The sequence below is a fragment of the Vombatus ursinus genome, unplaced genomic scaffold (genome assembly GCF_900497805.2).
Source record: "Vombatus ursinus unplaced genomic scaffold, bare-nosed wombat genome assembly UNPS02010219.1, whole genome shotgun sequence".
Taxonomy (NCBI): Eukaryota; Metazoa; Chordata; class Mammalia; order Diprotodontia; family Vombatidae; genus Vombatus; species Vombatus ursinus.
This window is the reverse complement of record NW_020949997.1, coordinates 184793-206435: the sequence shown is the minus strand read 5'-3', so window position 1 is coordinate 206435 and position 21643 is coordinate 184793. Positions and strand designations below refer to the sequence as shown.

Here is a 21643-nt window from a genome sequence, read left to right as displayed (position 1 = left end):
ATAATTTTTAGCACCCTAATGGAGGGAAACTGAGAAGGAAGAAAGATGGAGGAAACAGTATTATTGTCAGGAAATTAGGATGTTGCAGGACAAAAAGGTGGAGAAGAAACCAGTCAGTGCCATGTACAATGCTGAGATGATGATATAAGAAAGGAATAGGTGGTAAAATTTTATAAACAAAACTATGTATCAGGTCACAACTTCACAGTCCCGCAAGTGACTGAAAGATATGACAAATGTAAGAATGCCCACTTTATTTAATGCTTGTTGATTATGAAAAAATTGTAAAAAGACATCTTCAAGGCTCTCCTCAAACATGTCTCCTATGTATACGTTAAAATCATAAAAGATTCGTGGGTATAAAAACATTAGAGATAACTGTGGTTATTAATATGAAGTGGGTTCCAAAACAGGGAGGCACATGCTTGCAAAAGGCATTTATGCACAATCACAGAGGGCGTCGAATGCAGAGTCCAAATGGAAGAAGAGTCCCCTACAGATGGAGTCCTCCAGATGCTTCTGTTTGCAAATGACATTGTACTATTGTTTTTCAAGTACTGCCCAACTCTCTGTGACCCCATTTGCGGTTTTCTGGGCAGAGATACTGGAGTGGTTTGCCATTTCCTTCCCCAGCTCATTTTACAGATGAGGAAACTGAGGCAAACAGAGTTAAGTGACTTGCTCAGGGTCACACAGCTAGTAAGTGTCTGAGGCTCAATTTGAACTTGGGTCCTCCTGACTTTAGGTCCAGCACTCTATCCACTGAGCCACCTTGCTGCCCCAATTCTATAGAGCATACTAAATAGAATTCATAACCACATAAAACTGTTGGACCATTTGAAAATAAAGCAAAATCTAATTTTATGAAGTAAAAAGAGAAAAAAAATTTGGGTCTAACAATCTACACAGATAAAACCTAGTGGATGAAGAATGCCTGTTGTTCAGACGCTAACATTCAGGTGGGTGGAGAACCCATGGAACTAATCTATTGGTGTATGCATCTTGGACAGAAAACTACAGATGGTCAAAGGGACGAATGAGCCCAGAGTTTAATAGGAAAAAGAGGGCAGGTAACTTTGATAGACTTAGCTCTTCTCAACACTGCAATGATCTAAGACAATCCCAAAAGACTCATGATGGAAAATGCTATCCACATCCAGAGAAAGAACAATGGAGTCTGAATGCAGATCAAAGCATACTATTTTCTTTTTTTTTCTTCTTTCTTTCTTATGGTTCTTCCTTTTTGTTCTGATTCTTCTTTCACACCATGACTAATATGGAAATATGTTTAAGATGATAGTACTTCTATAGCTTATATCAGATTGCATGTTGTTTTGGGAAGGGGGGAAAATTTAGAACTCAAAATCTTATAAAAGTGAATGTCAAAAACAAAAAGGAAATTAATTAATGAAAAAAAGAGGATAGGCTAAATTATATTTGGAATACTTTTCAGAGCTCCCAAGGACCCCAAGTTATTCCCTGAAACAAAACCCTGTTATTTTTAAATACCAATATTCTCCCAGTGATACTACATGATTGAAGATCATGGAATGCCACCATCTCTGAAGAGATTGTGGGAAAAGTTTCTATAATTATTCCTAACAAAAACCTTTTTATTCCTTTAATTAACTCTGTAATTCTTCTTCAGAATCAACACCTTCTTTTGAATTTACTCAGTCCCGAGAAATACTCATCCTTAGAGGACAGCTCTGATTCTCAATGTGACCTTGGGCAAGTCCATTCTGTTGAATGTGGGGCTGAGACTAGGTGCTCAGTCAAGCACCATCAGGTGCTACGGTCCCTGTTCACTTTTATTAACTACAGCTCACCTTTACACAACAATTTAAGTTCTAATAAAGCACTTTTCTGCAATAGCCCTGTAAGGCAGATAGTATAATTTTTATCCCCATTTTACAGATGAGAAAAGTGAAGTTCAAGGAGGTAACACGACTGGCTGGATCACGGAGTTAGGAAATGACAGAGCTGGGATTTAAACTTGGGTCTTCTGGCTCCAAAGTCAGCAATCCTTCCAGAGTCAGCCGGCATCTACACTTTGTTTTACTAAGCCCAGTAATGAAAATGAGCGACCAAGCTGGGTACTGCCACTGTGGGTCCAAACAGAGCTGTCATTATAAAGCCAAGAAAAGGGGAGGTCTTTTTTTCCCCCAGTGACTCATAAATTGGCACAGAAAGAGATTCTTAGAGAAGAGCTAGTGCCAGAAGTACTTTAAGCTTAGAGCCGCAGGACTGCCAGCTCCCAAGGTGACTACTTTGGAAGACAATATTCCTAGGGATGGATAAATTCTGGTATGTTTAGTAAACACACACACACAAAATAGGTCTTTACTTTTCATGGTCATGCCAGCTGCAAACAGGGTTCCAAGGGTTCTCCACATTTGGAAGCAAGCTTAAGAAAAACTATGCAATTTAATCCTCCCCTGCCCCCTTTCCCTCCAGAATTTCCCAGGGCAGAGATGAGGCTCTTTCCCACCCCCTACCCCACCCCACCCAGTGCTTCCAACAGAAATACAACTGTGTAAATCCAACTAAAGGAATGAGGGATGAGGAAGACTTTATGCTGGATTTGGAGTCAGAAAGACCTAATTTCAAATCCCTCTTCAGACACTTTCTAGCTGTGTGACCTGGGTAAGTAGATTACCTCAGTTTGTCAGCCTCAGTTTCCTCAACTGTAAAATGGGGATAACAATAACTTTTAAATTTCAGGTAATAACAGCATCTACCTCACAGGCTTATTGTGAGGATTTTGCTAGCTATTATAACTATTACTATTAGTGACTAACTCTGGATTATACCCCAGGCTTCATTACTAACTGACTGTACCCTCTTTAAAGGCATGTGCCTTTAAAGTTATTAGGCGCAGTGGATAGAGCACCAGGCCTGGAGTCAGAAGACCTGAGTTTAAATTCGGCCTCAGACATTTACTAGCTATGTGACCCTGGGCAAGTCATTTAACCCTGTTTGCTTCAGTTTCTTCATCTGTCAAATGAACTGGAGAAAGAAATGGCAAACTACTCCAGTATCTCTGCCCAGAAAACCCCAAATGGGGTCATGAAGAGTCAGACACAATGAAAAGGACTGAATAACAACATTCCTCCTTCAGAGGGTTCTTAAACTGGGGTATACGACTTTTAAAAATGCTTTCTGATATAATTGGTTTCCTTTGTAATCCTCTGTATTTTATTTTATGCATTTTAAAACATTATTTTGAGAAGGGGTCCATAAGTCTACATCAGACTGCGGAGGGGGTCCAAGACGTGCACAACAAGTGTTAAGAATTTCTGCTCTGATCGAACCTAACCTATCAGCTCACATTAACCTAAAGAGATCCTGTCATTCCTCCCTCCCTGGATCTCTGCCTCATGCCCTTAGCAGAGTAAGGGGCCACCCAAAGTAAAGAGATTTCCAAAGCCTGCCCAGCAGGAACCACGGTCTGAAATGGGCTACTCCCCCCTCCACCCAGAGCAGCCAGGGAGGGGAGCTAGAGACCTAGGTCTGCTTCCTCTACTTATGAAGCCTGACATTCCCAGGGAGAGGGAATGGGGGGAAATACAGAGAGCAAAGTCAAAACAAAACAACCCTGAAGGGAGACAAGATTAGAACCAGCAGTTTTCTCTTCATCATCAACCAATATTTACCCAGCGCCCACAGTGGGCCTGTCTCTCCAGAGGAAGGTTTGCAGAGCAAAGAGACAGCGGTCATTGCCCTCAGGAGGTGGGAAAGACACACAAGCGACTACTTATTTAGAACAGTGGGCCTCTTGAGAATGAGACCAAGTGCAGAGAAGGCTGAAGCCAGACATAGAGGGAAAAGCGAGTGGAGTCTTTCTGTGTGTGGGTTCCCTATCTCCAGTCTGACTCCAGCATGTTGACAAAGGAAAGAGCCAACAGTCCAATTACAGCATTCTCTGGCCAGGGCTTCCAAAGCAAACCCGACATCAGGAAGGAGGAAAGTTTCTGACTCCGAGGAAGTGAACCGTGGCAAGAAAGGAAAGAAATAACTGTCTCATCAATGCCTTCCCCTTGGGGTACAAATGGAAGAGGGCCCAGACCACCATGAAGAGCAGCTGGCCCAGCACATCTATTCACAAAGGAATCTCCCATCACCCATGGATCCACTTCAGCTGCCCAAACTTGCTATTTCTACCTTCACAGCACCTCTTAGGGAAGTCTGCTTTTCTCTCACAAGGCCCCCAGCCTAGCTCAGGCCCCCATCACTTCTCCTCTGGACAACATCAGTGGTCTCTTAGGGTGCTTTCCCTGCCTCAAATTTCTCCCCATTCTAATTCGTTTTTCACATAGCTACAAAAACACAGATCTAACCGCATCAATCCCCTACTCAGTGAACTCTGATACCTCCCTACTGGGGCAGCTCAGTAGACAGAGCGCTGGGCCTGAGCGCTGGGCGAAGACCTGAGTTCAAATCCAGCCTCAGATACTTAGTAGCTGTGTGACCCTGGGCAAGTCACTTAACCTTTGCCTTAATCCACTAAAGAAGGAAATGGCAAACCATTCTAGTATCTTTGCCAAGAAAACCCGATGAAAAATATTGATGTGCCATGGTCCACAGGGTCCCAAAAAGTTAGACAGGACTGAACAGCAATAGCAACCTCTCTACCATCTTTAGGTTCAAATATATAAATTTCTCTAGCATTTAGAGCTCTTCAACCTGGCCCCTACTCACCTTTCCAGCACTATTAAAGATGACTCCACTTCCCAAATTCTACACTCCAGCCTAACTGGCCTCCTATATATGCCATCTCCCATCTCTGGGCCTTTGTATTTGGAGGGGAAGAAAATGTGAGAAGACCAGAAAGGTGGGAAGGAATCAGGTTGTGAAGAGCTTTAAATATCAAACAATGGACTTTATATAGTTGATCCTGGAGTATGTAATGCGGAGCCATCTGAGTTTACTGAGTAGGGAGAGGAGCGTGACATCATCAGACCTATACTTTAGAAAAGCCATTTAGGCAGAGACAATTAGAAGGCTATTGCAACAGTCTAGGTGTTTTATGGTGCTACCAGCAAGCCCACACCCAAAAGTCTCTAATCAAGCTATGACATCAGAGTTTAAATAGTAACTTGGAGAAATGGGATTCTCATCAGTGCCAGGTAACATTTTTGGGACTCATTTTAGGGTCAGATGGACTGCAAATGAACCCAAATTCTGCCCAGGTCATATGGGACAAAGGAGTGCTATTCCCTAGAGAGAAAAAGGCCTTGCAGTATTTCTTGAAACTACAAACTTATTCCCAGCAGCTAATTCCAGGATACTTAGAACAGATGGAGCCCCTCCCTCAGCTTTTTAGATGAGATGATAGAGGGAGGCAGCATGGTATTGGGGAAAAAACACTGAAGCACTCTAAGAAATATGAAAGGGACAATTTCAGAGAAACCTGGGAAAGCTCATCTGAACTGATGCAGAGGAAAGAAGGCAGCCCAGGACGATTCACTGAATAACAACAATATAAAGAAAAACAACTTTAAAAGACTTAAGAACTCTGAAAAATGAAATGACCAATCACAATTTCAGAAGAATAATGATGAAGCAGTGTGACCTGAAGAAGTCATTTACCCTCTAAGCGTTACAGGCAACTCTCTAAGACAGAGAAGGTGCTGACCTCCAATGGGAGAGGAAGTTCTCTGCACCAGTGAAATCAAATTTCTATCAGTCTCATCCTTGTAGAATACAGACAGCAAGTGATCTTACAAATACCAAACACCTATACATAGGGACGAGCGGCAAGACCGTTCCATTCAACTCTGGAATTCATGATATGAAAACAATACGAGAAGCTTTCAAGAAAAATTAAGTTAAGGGAATGAAATACTAACGAGGTACTAAATTCAGTTATTTCTGCTGAAGGAGTACATGTATTAAATTTTTGTTCCCTTGGGACAAAGGTCAAGCTGTTGTTCAGTCATGTCTGACTCTTCATGACCCCGAGGACCCGTAGCACACCAATGCTGTCTATAGGGTTTTCTTGGCAAAGACAATGGAGTGTTTTGCCATTTTCTTCTCCAGTAGATTAAGGCAAACAGAGGCTAAGTGACTTGCCCAGGGTTACACAGCTAGTAAATAACTGAGGCTGGATTTGAACTCAGGTCTTCCTGACTCCAGGCCCTATGCTCTATCCACCAAACCACCTAACTGCCTCTAGGGGACAGGTTACCCTGCCCTAGTTATGGCTCTGGTTATAAAGCACTATGTTAGGGTAAGTTGTTACTTTTCCATGTTGTTCTCTCACCTTCCTATCACTACCCATCTCTTAGGGCCTAGTTCAAGTCTGCCAAAGGAAGAGCTAATAACCACAATAACAATAATAGTTAGCATTTACATACTCCTGTATACTCCTATATGCTAGACACTGTGTTATGTAATTTACAAATATTATCTCATTTGGTCCTCACAACAACCCTGAGAGGTGGGTGCTATTATTCTCCCCAATTTACAGTTGAGGAAACTGAAGCAGACAAAGAGGTGAAGTGACTTGCCCAGGGTCATACAGCTAGGAAGTACCTGAGGTCACATTTGAATTCAGGTCCTCCTGACTTCAGGTCCAGCGCTCTATCCATTTCGCCACCTTACAAATCCTTTCAGCTCTGAAATCCTAGCCACTCCATGAAATCTTCCCCCTCTATTATGGCCACCATGGATCTTTCCTTCCTCCAGGTGCTACTGAATTTGTTGAATTAGAATTAGAAAGCCAGTTCTGCATCAACATACTTCCATTGGCACAGGGTTGAAAGGGCTATAGATTTGGAGTCAAAGGACCCAGGTTCAAATCCCACCTCTGTCACTCAGTATCTGTGTAACTTTAGGGAAGTCAATTAGCCTCTCTCCGACTCAGTTTCCTCATATGTAAAATGAGAGAGTTGGACCAGTTGACTTCTAAGGTCCCTTCTAGCTCTGATTCTGTATTCCTACATCTATGAACAGTCTATGGAATGTCCCAGGGACAGAGACAGAGAGGGTGGGTCACAGGCTTGTTAGGTGACCTTTCTCCAAGACTATCCACCAAACTGACCCTTCCTCTGCTGGCTCTGGTGCCCAACATTTCTCCTTAAATCTCCTCTCTTCTCCTCACACTCCAGTTTCAGGCCAATTTATCTGAAATTTAGGAAGTGGCTCCATTGTTTTATCTGGAGAAAAGACAATGTGAGGGTGTGGAGGGAGGAGAGGAAGAGGACTCAAAGGTCTGTGGCCAAGATGAGGGACCGGGCCGCTGTCTTCTGTCTCCGAGGGACAAGGAATGGATGGAAGTTTTAGGAGTGGGCCACAGGATGGGCTTCCTAGAAATCAGAGATGTCCCAGAGTGGAATGCTTGTGCAAGTTCTCCGCTGAGGTGGGGGAGCGAGGTAGGGGTGGGGAGGGTGTGCCTACGAGCAGAGACTAGTTCAACATAATGTACTGAGGATGTAGAGGGAATACCCGACACTAGGGAATGGACTGGATGTCTTCTGTAGCCCTTTCCAACTCAGATTCCAGGGTTCTAAATAAAGTAAGGCCCTAAAGTAATCTGTGATAAGTACGGGGTCATCCCAAAAAGAATTGAGAGGAGAACTACAGCCACTAAGCTGCTTGGCTAAAGTGGGACCTAATTTGCCCCCTCCTCAGAAGCAGGTAATTGGCCCAGCAGATAGAGGGCTCGGCCTGGAATTATGCTTTATCTAGCTATCTAATTACTAGCTTTCAAAGTCTTTGCTGGAAAGTTCTCAAGGGCTGCTCTTTCCTAATGGGCTGCTAACATTTCTGTTTATCCTGCTCTATTACTTACAAAAAACCAATGGGGGGGGGGCCCTTCCGGACTTCTACCTACCCTGAAAAAGTACTTTGACATCCTGTATAAAACCTCATTTTTGAACTCTGAATTCTTCAGCACTGTCTTATTCCGGTTGGTAGGAGGAGTCTGTTCAATCCCCTTTGGGCATAGGAAAACTGACGAGTCATTTGTAAACCAATGTATTTCTAGCTCCTGGCATTTCTACGGAGCAGGTAGAATAGAACAGGCCTACATGCCTCCTCTCCCAAAAGTCTGTTGTTTCTGGCCCTGGCTCACTCCCATACTTCTCTGTCTTCGGGCTGGAAGTGAAGAAATCTTCACATGCCCTCCACAAGGACCACGGGCAGTTCTCTACCAAAGACCACTCATTTCGGTGTGGAGTCACAGACTCACAAGGAACTGAGAGAGGCCTTCCAAATCTTTTGGTCCAACCCCTTTACTTTACAGACATGGAAACAAAAAACGACAGCCCAGTGTCACAGAAGGAGCCAGTGGTGGAGCCAGGGCGACAGTCCCAAATCTCAGCTGTAGTCCAAGCCAAATGAGAGTGAGAATCCCCCCAACAATATCCCAAACAAGTGGTCATTCAATCTCTGCATGAAGACCTCCAGTGAGGGGGACCTCAACACTTCCAGAGCCATCCCCCATTCCCATTCTACCCAGCTTTAATTGTCAGGAAATGTTCCCTCATATTGACTTAAAATCTGCCTCTCTGCAGTTTGAATCCATCCCTGTTAGTCTTGCACTCTAGGAGCCAATCGGATAAAGGGAGGAGGCTGCAGATACGGCGCCATGAGGACTGACCCTGGAGTCATGAGACCCCAATTCAATCCCCAGCTCTGCCCCTTCCTATCCGCATGACCGGAGGTGGGTCACTCAACCTTCTGAGGCTCTTCTTCCATAAATCAAGGAGGAAACTCAATAAACTCCAATGACTATTCTAATATAAACTGGAATGTATTTCCTCCTCGTGGGCAGCTAGGTGACGCCATAGTGCACAGAGCGCCAGGCCTGGAGTTAGGATGACCCATCTCTCTGAGTTCAAATCCAGACTTAGCCACTAACTGTGTGACCCTGGGCAACTCACGTAATTGTTTGCCTCAGTTTCCTCATCTGTAAAATAAGCTGGAGAAGGAAATAGCAAACCACTCTAGTATCTTTGCCAAGAATACCTCAAATGGGGTCACAGAGTCAGACTGAAATGACTGAACAACACTTCTGACTGAACAACAACACTTTGTCCTCACCTCCACATCTCTTCCTTTAAGATGCAGTTCATTTTCAGCATTATTTTTCACAACTATACATATTTATAACGGGTCTTGTTTTTTTGCCTTCTCAATGGGCGAGGGAGAGGTTAGAGGAGGGAAAGGGAGATAATTTGGAATTGAAAATGAAATAAAAAAGAATTTAACAAAAAGGCAAAGGAAACAAAATGATCACTGTTGACAGATGATGTGGTTTACTTAGAGAACCCTAAAAATTCAATTAAAATTAATTAAAATAATAATTTCAGTAAAACTATCTGGTTATCAAACAAACCCACAAAAATCACCCTCCACCCCAAAAAGGAATCATACAGCTTTTAAATCATCTAAGATGTCTGAATTGTTGATCATCTAAATGGAATAAATATCCTAGTTCAAAGAGTTGTGGCATTACAGAAAGAACTACAGAATGACAAATAGACACATAAATTTCCATAAGTGAAGGAGAAAGTCTTTCCCTGTCTTCTCCTCACTTACAGTTGCTACTGCCTGTCCCTCTCAGATTTCCTTCCATCTCTTCTGTATCTATCTTGTATGTACCTGGTTATGTCCACGTTGTTTACCCCATTAGAACTTAAGCTCATTGAACCATTTTGGCCTTTTTTTTGATCTCCAGTACAATTCCTGGCACGTAATATATGCTTAATAAATGCTGACCGACTAATATAAGAAGGCTGTAGCTAGATCAGGGATTCTTAATTTGGGGTATATGAACTTATTTTAAAAAATATTTTGGGGGCAGCTAGGTGGTGCAGTGAAGAGAGCTTTGGCCTTGGAGTCAGGAGGACCTGAGTTCAAATCCAGCCTCAGACACTTAACATTTATTAGCTGTGTGACCCTGGGCAAGGCACTTAACCCCGACTGCCTCACCAAAAAGCAAAAAAGCACAAAAAAAAAAAAATTTGACAATTGGATTTTGATGTTAAATGGTTTCCTTTGTAATCTTATGTATTTAATCTTATGCATTTAAAAACATTATTCTGAGAAATCGTACAAAAGCTTCATCACTAGACTGCTATAGGGGGTCTATGACACACAATAAAAAGTTAAGAATCCCTGATCAAGATGTTGTAACCCACAGATTTCCCCTTGGAAAAGCAAATGAATGTGTTGGAGTAGGTTTTATCATGCATCCAAAAGCAATAAAATAAAAATCACTTCATGGGATACTTCATGGGACACTTTCTTCTTATGAAGGAACTGACAAGATGCTCCAAATTAGATCAACATATACATCAGTACTGGGTGACTTCAACGCAACAGTGGTCACACTACAGGGAGCAATGAAAAATATGCTGGAGAATATGGCTGAGGGTTTAGAAACAAAAGAAATGGATGTGGAATGCCTCATTTCTTTATATCATGAATAATTTCTTTAAGAATAAAGTTCAATCCAGAAAAAGAACTGTGGAGTCTGAATGCAATCAAAGTATTCTATTTGCTCTCTTTCTCTCTCTCTCTTTTTTTTTTTGGTTTCTTCTTTCTCATGCTTCCTCCCATTCATTCTAATTCTTCTTTACAACATGATAATGTGAACATATGTTTAATATGAATGTATATGTACAGACTGTATCAGATTGCACGCCACCTTGGGGAAAAGGAGAAAATTTAGAACTCAAATTCTTATGGAAGTGAATGTGGAAAAGTAAAAATTAATTAATTAAATAAATAAGTCTCCATCCCCCACCAAAAAAAGAATAAAGTTGGAAGGTATGTGGTCATGACAAACACCTAATATCAGGAAAAAATTAAAATGACTTTATCTTTACAGGAAATAATTGTTTATCCACATGGGAATCATTTCCCAAATCAGCTGTCCATGTACAAGCTGAATGTCAACTTGTTAGAACAAGAATCCAAATTGATAACAGGATCTAAATCAATACTGAACAGGAAAAAGATTAAAGAGAACAGACAGTATGCTGTAAAAACAACTCAAACTTGGACTAATATTTAAATAAGCCACTGATGCTGAAAAATAGATGAAGGAAAATACATTGACTCAGACTCACAGATTTTCCTATACAACTTTAACCAATATAAATGAATAAACTAGAAACCACCTCAGACAGTGCCTGTGAACACTTGGTCTTCTTTCCACGTGGAGAGGAATGGCAGCCATGGGTAACACTGGATTAGAACACAAATTCACTTATGGAATCTTTCAGAGGAGAATAGTGGAAGCCAATGAGCAATGGCGTCATCTCATAAACATAGCAAAGGGTGGTAGAGAGGAAAACAAATTTGTAGAAAGCTTGGCGTGAAACCCAATTAAACCAGATCATTCCAAGAGCACTGAAGTGGAAAGATGGCAGACAATGAATGGAAAAGATCTGTAAACGCTGATTTTCTCTGTCAAGGAAAACAGAACCATATTTGGACTCTAACATCATATTCCCCAGTGTGCCATATGAGGAAGAAGCAATGAAAAAGAACAAAGGCAGGAGAAGGAGACAGATGAGACCTAACATACACAAAAGGGGTTCAGGTTCAAATAACACAATTTTGAAGATATAGAGGGATGGAGTTTCAAGATATCTGAGAGAAAGGAAGTATTGAAGGAAAAAATTGTAGATGGTACTACTAATGAAAAAAAGATGACTGAAACACTGTTAACTTTTTTTTTTGCCTCCTTTACTAGATTTTAAAGTTTAACAAAAGGCCATGTTTGGCTTTTTATTTTCTTAAATTGTTTTTGACTTTTTAAGTAACAAGTGTTTTTAAATTAATTTGTTCTGCCTAGTCCCACATATCCCCCCATTAACAAATTTTTAAAAAATCCCTTGACACATATCTACATAATCAGAAAAAATAACTTCCCACATTAGCCATGTCCAAAAATGTATGTTTCTTTCTGAGTTTTAAGTTCATCACCTCTCTGTCAGGTGTGTTTCATCATCATTCTTTTAGACTTGTGATTTATTATTGTGTTGATCAGAATTCTAACTCTTCCAAAGCTGTTTTTCTCTATAATGTTATCATGTATAAATTGTTCAATTAGTTTTGCTCACTTTCACCATGCATCAGTTCAAAATTCTTTCTAGTTTTCTCTGAAATTGTCTATTTCATCATTTTTACGGCACAACAATATGACACTGCATTTATATGCCATAATTTTTAGTTTTTCCCCAATTTTTGGCCACCATGAAGACAGCTGCTACAACTATTTTTATGCATATAGGTCCTTTTCTCTTTCTCTGATCTTTTTGGCATACAGGCCTAATAGTGGCATAGCTGGGTCAAAGGGTATGCATAGTTCTATAGCCCTTTGGGTGTAGTTCCAAATTGCTCTCTAGAATGGTTGGACTAATTCAGTTTCACCAAAAGTGCAGTAGTGAGTACCACATTTTTTCTTATAACCCCTCCAACATTTACCATTTTCCTCTTCTGTCATTTCTGTTAATCTGATAGGTGTGAAAAGGAGCATCAAAGATGCTTTAATATATATTTCTCTAATTATTAGCAACTTAGAGCATGTTTTCATAGGATTGTTGATAGTTTGGATCTATTCCTTTGAAAATGGCTATTCCTATCCCTTGACCATTGATCTATCTGGAGAAGGGTTCTTAGCCTTATAAATTTGAATCAGTTCCTTATATATCTTGGAAATGAGATTTTCATCAGAGAAACTTGTTGCAAAGATTTTTCCCAGTTACCTGCTCACCTTCTAAGTTTTACTACATTAGATTTATTTGTGCAGAAATTTAAATTTTATGTAATTAAAATTATCCATCCTATCTTATATGATCCTCTTTATCGCTTATTTAGTAATGAACTCTTTCCTTATCTATAGCTCTAACAATTATTTTTTCCTTGCTCCTCTAATTTGTTTATAATATGACTTTTTATATCTGAGTCATATAGAAAATATTAATAACTACTGATCCACCCATATGCCTACTTTCTCATTTCTACAGGATCTTTATGAGAATGATCTTGAGGTCATATCTGAGGAAAATAGGTTAAGGGAACAAAGAAGCTTTTGTAAACAGTATTCTATAGCAGATTACAGTTTTATACTCTCAAAACTGACAGAAAGGTACACAGCATACATGATCCCATGGTATTTTTGCCTATTTTTTTAAAAAAGCATTTGATTCAATAGAGAAAAATGAAGCCCAAAAGGATCTCATCTAACAAGGAGTATCCGATTCATAGAAAGGTCACAAAATGACTTAACGGAAGCACTGTATAGATGCTAGCCTGTTATGTTCCAAAAGGAGCTAGAGCCAGAGGCCTTTTCTCAGACTTCATCCTCCCTGCTGTTTATTGCAGCCTCTGCCACTGCTGACCCTCTCTTCCTCCGGGAAACTTTCTTCTATCTCAGCTTCCCGTGGCTCCACTTTCATCATCTTTCATCTTTCATCATCTATCTCTCGCCCTCTCAACATGAGTTGCCCTCAGCCACTCATCTCTTCTCATTCATTCTATATTCTCTGTTGGTGATATCACCTCCTACAAGTTCAGTTATCTCCAGGAAGAAGACTCTCAGATTTGCACATCCAGCCCTCATCTTCCTCCCAAGCTCCAGTCCTGTGACTCCAACTAGCTTTTGGACTTCACCCGGATGTCCTATCAGCATCTCACACTCCACACACCCAAGACAATTCATCACCTTTCCCCCTAAACCGGACACTTCTCCCACATTTTCCCATTTCTGTTAATACCATCCTCCCAGGTACCCACGTTTCACAGCCTTAGAATCAGCTTGGACTCTCTTGTCTCTCTCTCCTCTCCTTTGATAATTCAATCTGCTGCTGATTCTTGTGGATTCTATCTCCACAGCATGTCCTGTTTCTCTCCACTCACACGGCCACCACCAGTCTGGCTGCTCATCGACTCTCACCCGGACTATTTTAACAGTCTCCAATCGGTCTCTCTGCTTGTAATTTCTTCTCTCTCCAATCTACCCAAACACACAGATCTGGCCATGTCAATCCTCTGCTCAAAATGCTTCTGGGGTTAAATAAAAACTCTTCAACTTGGTATTTGAAGCTGTCTAAAATCTGACACCAACCAACTTTCCAGCACTATTTCACGTTACTCTTCTCTTCATATGCTCTAAGTTCTAGGATAGAGGTGTCAAACATGCAGCCCACAATATTCCTGAGTGCAGTCAGAACCAGATTAAAATGCAATTGAGAAATATTTAACCAAATAAAAAAATACAATAAAACATAGATAATATTACATTTTAAAATGGGCAGCAAGACAGTGCAGTAGAGTGCCAGGCCTGGTCAAGATCTGAGTTCAAATCTGGCCTCAGACATTGACTAGCTGTGTGACCCTGGGCAAGTCACTTAACCTGTCTGCTTCAGTTTTCTTAGCTGTAAAATGGGGATAATAATAGCATCTACTTCCCAGTGCTGATGTGAGGATCTAATGAGATAATCACTATGAAGAGCTTGGCATGGTACCTGGCACAAAGTAAGTGCCATGTAAGTGTTAGTTATTTTAATTATTAAAACTAAGTCAATATGTGGTCCACAGAGATCTTTATGTACCGATTAGCAGCCCTGCTTCGATCTGAGTTTGACACCACTGTTCTAGAAAACTCAGTGTAACTGGAGTCTGCAAAGCGCAAGGGTATGGGATTCTTTCCTTATTGGTAGATATCAATGTCCGAGCCTGAGGGAGGGACAGGGTGGAGTTGGGGAGAGCAGGAGAGTTCTAGTCTCTTCACTCTCATCAGTATTCTCTGGCCTTGAAAGTCTCTTCAGGTTCCTTGAGTTTTCTTCAAGTTCCAAGCTCTCTTCAGTTTTTCTTAGACTCACTGAGTCTCTTTGGACTTTGGGAGTTCCTGGCTTCCAGCTTTGAGAAAGAAGATGGAAGAGGGCAACCCCACTTCAGGTTACTGAAGGAAAAAACTCTGGGAAGAAGGCGACATGAGAGGAGCTGGTGGTCTCCATCATGTTCCTGTCCTCAGCTTGCTACAGTCGAGACTTCAAGGAACTTTCTCTTGGGTGAGATTTGAGACTTCCTCTGGTGAACTGAGTTTTCTCTCTCACAATGGGAGGGTTCTTTCACTCAGTACCGTCTGACATGTATTCTCCTAGGTACACGTCCTCTGATTTCTCTTTTGCTACAGAATCGGATTAAAAGGTTTCTTTGGTAATTCCTATGTGTGTATGTTCATTTTGGAACTGGTATTTGGTAGGAAGGGAGTTAAGTCTTGGATATAAAGCTTGGATCCTCCTGTTTTCCCTAATAATGAAACAGTGATCATAAGTTAGCTTAAACCCAAAAACTACGTCCTCTAGAATAATAATTTTTAAGGGAGAAAACAGATATAATTCTAGCCGGGTACCTCCTCTATCTGAGGAGAGCAGAGTGGTCAAGTATCTGTCCCCCACCTCCTACTTTCCCTCTTGGTAGGAATCAAAGTCTCCCTTGGAGATAGGTGGAGGGGAAAAGAGGTTGGAGATGTCTATTCTGCCTCTCTTCGAGCCCGTACAACACCCCCATGCTACATGTGGGGGACAGCCCCTTGTTTCTTGTCATAGTAGGTGCTTAACAAACACTTATGGACTTCACACGGAAGGGTTGTAGCTTCAAAGGGTCCTTCTGTGACAAGAAACAGCAGCTACAGAATGAAGCCAGTCTAGTGCAAGAGATCACAGCATCTCAGGTAATGAGACCCAGTAACTTCAGCATTCATACAATTGATAAGTCACTGCCTCAGTAGTGTGAGCTCACTCTGGAGAGTGAGAAGAGCACAGGGAAGGCTAGACATACATCTCAGAGGTGGGTAAGTGGGTTGGGGGTGAGCAATGACAATGATTAGAGAACAGATAATGAATGATTGCTCTTTATTTAATTTTCTTATTTTTTATCTTGGATTTCTAATTCTATTAGGTGTCCTTTTGCATTATTATGAAGCGCGCTTGTGTGTGTGTGTGTGTGTGTGTGTGTGTGTGTGTGTGAGAGAGAGAGAGAGAGAGAGAGAGACAGAAAGATACAGACAGATACTCTGGCTAGTCAAGATTCAGAGGGGAAATGGGGTACAGATGTGCTGGTAAATATTTAATAATTGACTCTCCAAAAAATAAAATGTAAGCAGGACACACTTAAATTTAATCTGCATTACTAACCTTTACGCCATAACTGTCTCAAGTGGAGACAATCAACAAACCAATAAATTAAACCCTAATTTACAGCGTTTGCTGATTTCCAAGCTACAAATGCTCACACTTAAAATTTAATGATTAGTGAGCTATGGTGAGCTACTGGTGAGCTATCTAGCTGGCTCCAGCACATGCCTGAAATGGAGGATTATGAGCAATACAATATGGATGCCAACAAGTTCTAGATGCCTTCAGGTATATCCAGGGATGATATGCATTCTAAGCATTTAATATAAATGTTTGTAGAATTGAATTGAGCCACTGTCCAGTGGAAACAATAGAATTCATTTCCATTTGTTCTTTTCTTCCTAACCAGGCCCCCTCCCCACCTTTAGTACCAAATGTTTGCCCATTAAAAAAGGATCGACATTCTAGCCAGTCTTAAAGGCTTAGCATTTCCCTAGCTCCTTTTATTCCTGGGGGTGGGGAGGATGCTGGAATCTGGAATGCTTGCCTAGGAGGGTTCCTGATGGCCAGTCAACACTAGTTAACTCCTAACCTAGATTTCCACACTCATATAGGAAATGTGCTGCAGGCAACAGTAAATGTTATCTCTGAAAGTACTATGAGGTGCTTTATCACTTAGTCTCCATGAGGGAAAGATGGTGGCATATAAATGAGGCAGCCTTAGGAAGAGAGAAGGGCAAAAGTCTGTTTAAAAAAGGAAAGAAAGAAAGAAATGGATTCTGCAAACTAAAGGGCTAATGAGACCAAGATGGCAGAGGAATATGAAGCAATACAGCCTAGCTCTCTCCCCTACTCCACTAAGATCTAGAAAAGGTACCATACCAACTTCTGACTGGGAAATACAGGGGGAAAAACCCATAGAGTCATTTTTCCACCCCAAGTCATCATACGGAGACAGACAGAATGGTTTGGGAAGCAGGAGCAGATGCCAGGGAGCATTCCAATGCAGGGACTACAGGAGGTCCTGCCTGTGGATATGCACCAGGGCAAGAAGAAATCCCAGATCTGGCAGAGAGAGGCCTGTTCTGGTACAGGGATCGGGAACAGATGCCAACTTGCAACTTTATCACTCACACTCCAGAGATCCAGTGTGGACTTGCATCTAGGGGTGGAGAACTAGGGCAAACAGCTGTCATAGAACCAGTCCCTATGAGTGGAGGAGAAATAGAGGAGTTAGGTACTCAGATTGTATATGGGAACAAGTACAGAGGCGCCAGCAGCAGCTGAGTGGCTCTGACCAGCAGAGTTGAGGGGGCCTCCGATTCAGCTCTCAGAACTGTGTAAGTAAGGCCTGTAGCAGAATAACCAGGGCAGCAAGCCCAGGTCAAAAGAAAGACTGCAGTTCAGAATCATCCTGAATCTGTGGAGTTTTCCACGGGGCTGACAGGGACTGAGTCCAGCAGCTCCAGTCTACTAAAAAGCCAACCAAGGTCTGTGTTTAGGTTTCAGAACCAAATCTAGATCATGAAATTTGCAGTGCTCAGACTGGCATCAGACCATTTTGGGCACACTGAAAGCTTGCAGGTCCCAGGCTTGAGCTATCCTTGAGTTCCTTAAGTAATACAACACTCAGTATCCTGAGAAAGCAGCAGGAGAACCCAAGAGAACAAAAAACAGGACTAAATACAGGCATCCCTTTCAGAAGTGGGCAGATCCTAGCCCTTGTGTGAAGTCCAAAGTTAGGAAATAAGGTTAGAAGAATAAGAAAAAAAAAGAAAAGAAACTCTTATGGGGACATGGAGGCTTAGGACATAAACCCTAAAGAAGAGAATGACCCCCCAAAACATCTGCAAGCAAAGCCTCAGAGAAAAACACAGCCTGGACTCAATTCAACTAGAATTCCTAGAAGAAATGAAGAGAGTTTTTTTTTTAAGTGTTAAAAATTGTTTTATATGAAAGTGAGTATTAGAGGAAAGAATTGGAAAAGAAATGAGAGCTATGAAGGAAAAAATTGGAAAGTGAATGATTAACAACTTGGCACACAAGGTATAAAACCTTACCTAAAAACAATAGACTGCTTGAAAGTTAGAATGGACCAAATGAAGTTAATGACTCTATGAGACAATAAGAAATACTAAAACAAAGTCAAACTATAGGTCAATGAGCTTGACTTCAAATCCTGGCAAAATTATAGAGTACGATCATTAAAAAAATAATGAACATTAAAAAATGTAATAGCAAATATCTACCATGGCTTTTTCAATGGTCATTCTGGACTAACCTTATTTCCTTCTGTGAATGTAAGATTGCTAAATGAGTAGACTATAAAGATTGCTGCAGACATAGTTAACTTAGGCTTTAGGAAAGTGCTTGATAAAGTATCTCATTCTATTCTTGTGGGAAAAAATGGAGAAATGGGGGCTAGACAAAATTAGAAGGATTCAGCACTGTTTGAGTGTCAAAAATCAATTAATGACCCAATGTCATCCTGGAAGAAAGTGGAGTGCTCCAGAGCCCCTGTGCTGTTTAACATTTAAAAAAATAAATTATTTGGATAAAGGCAGAAATGGCATGTTTATCAAATCTGCAGCTGACAGAAAGCTGGTAAGCAGAGCTAATAAATTAGCTTATGCCTGTATCCAAAAAGATTTTGACAGGCTGGAAACTACTGGCCTGAATCTGATAAATGGAAAATTCAATAGGGATAAATGTCAACACTTGGGTTAAAAAAAATCAACTTCATAAATACAAGGTTGGGGGAGACACAGTTAGCAGAATGTCTGAAAATAATCTAGGGTTTATATACTGTAAGCACTCGAGAAGGCAGCCAAAAAAAATGTCCAACTATGATAATAATAGTAATAGCTAACATCTACATGGTACTTACTATATGCCGGGCATTGTGCTAAGTGCTTTACAATTATTACCTCATTTGATTCTCATAGCATAAATACTAGAGTTGGGACTGATTGCTTTTGTATCTCCAGAGTCCAGCACACTGCCTTGCATACAGCAGGTGCTTAATGCTTGTTAGACTGGAATGGGATATAACTCAGGCTCCATTCAGTGCCCTTTTTACCACTACTATTTAAAGCTAACACTTATACAGCACTTTAAGGTTTGCAAAGAGCTTTTCATATTGTAATGATAGTAGTATTTATAGAGACCTTTAAGGTTTGCAAAGTGATACACACACACACACATACACACACACACACACAATATTTTATTTGATTTATACCACAACTCTGTGAAGTAGGTTCTAGTATTAGTCACCATTTTACAGAAGGAAACTCAGGCACTGAGCTAGTAAGTGTCTGACGTAGATTTTTAACTCAGGCCATGCTGACTCCAAGTCTAGTGCTCTATCTACTACACTTCCTAGCTAACTCCACAGTGTCAGTTGAAAAATAATAATGGCGCACTATGATAACATGGGCGGCTGGTAATGAAGTGGATAGAGTGCCCGGCCTGGAGTTAGGAAGACCTGAATTCAAATCTGACCTCAGACACTTAGGAGCTGTGTAACCCCGGGCAAGTCACTTAACCCTGTTTGCCTCAGCTTCCCCATATGTCAAATGAGCAGGAGAAAGCAAACCAGTCCAGTATCTTTGCCAAGAAAACCCCAAATGGGGTCATGAAGAGTGGGATCTGACTGAGTAACAACAACATGAAAACATAATACAAAAAACAAACAAACAACAACATGATAAAAACATAGGAAAGGTACAGACAAAGGACAGAGATATCTGAAAGAGAAATTCCAGCTTTGGGTGGGGAAGGTGAAGAAGAAAAAAATCAAAGGAGAAATGGCAAGAAGAAGGAATGGATGAAATGACCTAGAATACAGCGACTAGCCCGGGTTGGTTGGAGTCCAGAGTAAAGGAAGACTAATGTGAGAGGAGGCTAGAAACAAACTGTCGAGGGTCTTGAATACCAACCTGTACAATATGCATTTTATTCTGTAAGCAGAATTGTGAGCAGAGGAAGAACGTACAGAGAACTGACTTGTATGGTGGAAGATGAGGAGAACTATTACAATAGTCCAGGCAAGAGATAACGAGGGTACAGACTAGAGTAGTGAAAAGAGGACAGATGTAATAGATAGAATTAGAATAGATAGGATTTAGCACCTGACTTGGAGATGGGATACAGGCAGCCAGGTGGTGCAGTGGGTAGAGCGCTGGTCCTGGAATCAGGAAGACCTGAGTTCAAATCTGGCCTCAGACATTTACTAGTTGCTTGACTCTAGGCAAGTCACTTAACTTCTGTTTGCCTCAGTTTCCTCATCTGTAAAATGAGGATAATAATAGAACCCACCTCCCAGGTTTGTAGTGAGGATCAGATGAGACAATAATTGTAAAGTGCTTAGCACAGTCCCTGGCACATAGTAAGCACTATATAAATACCAGCTATTATTATAATTATTATTATGGGAGGAAACTAAAAGCTTTTAAGCCTACATGAATCAGAGTCCCCTTCCTTTGATTTTTTCCAGGATTACAATATCCATTAAGTCATCACATACCAGTTTATGTTCCCTTGAATAATTTTCTGGGAATTGGAGTTTATTTTAATCTCTCTAATAAGATGGTATTTAGTTGGTTAAAGGGTACAGAGGAGACCTACAGGGAGGTCCTTGCGCTTTGGGAAAGAAGGAGTTACCTAGTCTCTGCTGGGAGCTGAAAAATCTGGATTCCAGCCCGTTCCCTGACTCCTGGCTTGCTTCTTGTCTAGTAATGGGATAATATACTCAGCCTGCCTCCCAGTCCCCAAGTTATGAAATTCAGTGGAGGTGGGGGTAAATTGAATCACTCCTAGAGTCTCTAGGCTAGGATTCAGAACAAGTCAATGGATGAGAGGTGGGGGAAGGAGGTGGTCCGAAGGGAGATAGCTAAAAAGGGGGATGCTGGAGTTGCTGGCCCATTTTCTGGCCTTGGAGCACAGGGTATTTTTAGTCACTCAATGTTCCTGCTTAAAATGGTGCTTTAATTGTCCTGGTTGCTGAAGAGGAAAGTGAAAAACTCCAGACCATACAAGCAGTTTCCAGAAATCTTCACTGCTCATGGAAACTATGAGTTTCAGTCCCTACCACTCACAGCTCACAGCCCTTTACCTGCCAACTACACACAAGTGGTGGGTGAAGAGACGGTGGTACGTAGAGCCAAGAGAAAGCCACAGTGTGGCCAGGCAGGTTTGTTAACCAGCCCAGGGGCTTTGCAGGGTCAGGAAGATGGGGAGAACCACCCTTGCAAGTACACAGACAATTTAGATAGGGACAGAAAAGGGAGAGTGGCACCAAGGAAGGGGAGAAAGAACCACTGATGTGGGAAATTCTGCCTAGAGTCCTGGCAACAAGAAAAGTCATCAAGCCTCTTAGGAGCTCTTTGGAGCTCAGCACCAAAAGAAGCCAAGGACTGGGGCTGGGGAGAGGGGAGCAGCAATGGGAGAGAGAATCTTCTTTTCCTTTTCAGGCTTTGTTGGTCTAAGACCAAGACCAGGACCAGGCCAGGAGAACGCAGAATAGCAAACTTAGCTTCACA

The 21643-nt window shown here is 41.4% G+C and overlaps 1 protein-coding gene across 2 annotated transcripts in view; it reads right to left on the bottom strand.

The window, feature by feature from the left end:
• Positions 1–21643, bottom strand: part of SLC39A14 (solute carrier family 39 member 14) — a 57297-nt gene that overhangs the window by 18101 nt on the left and 17553 nt on the right. The gene's annotated exons all lie outside the window — the stretch shown is intronic.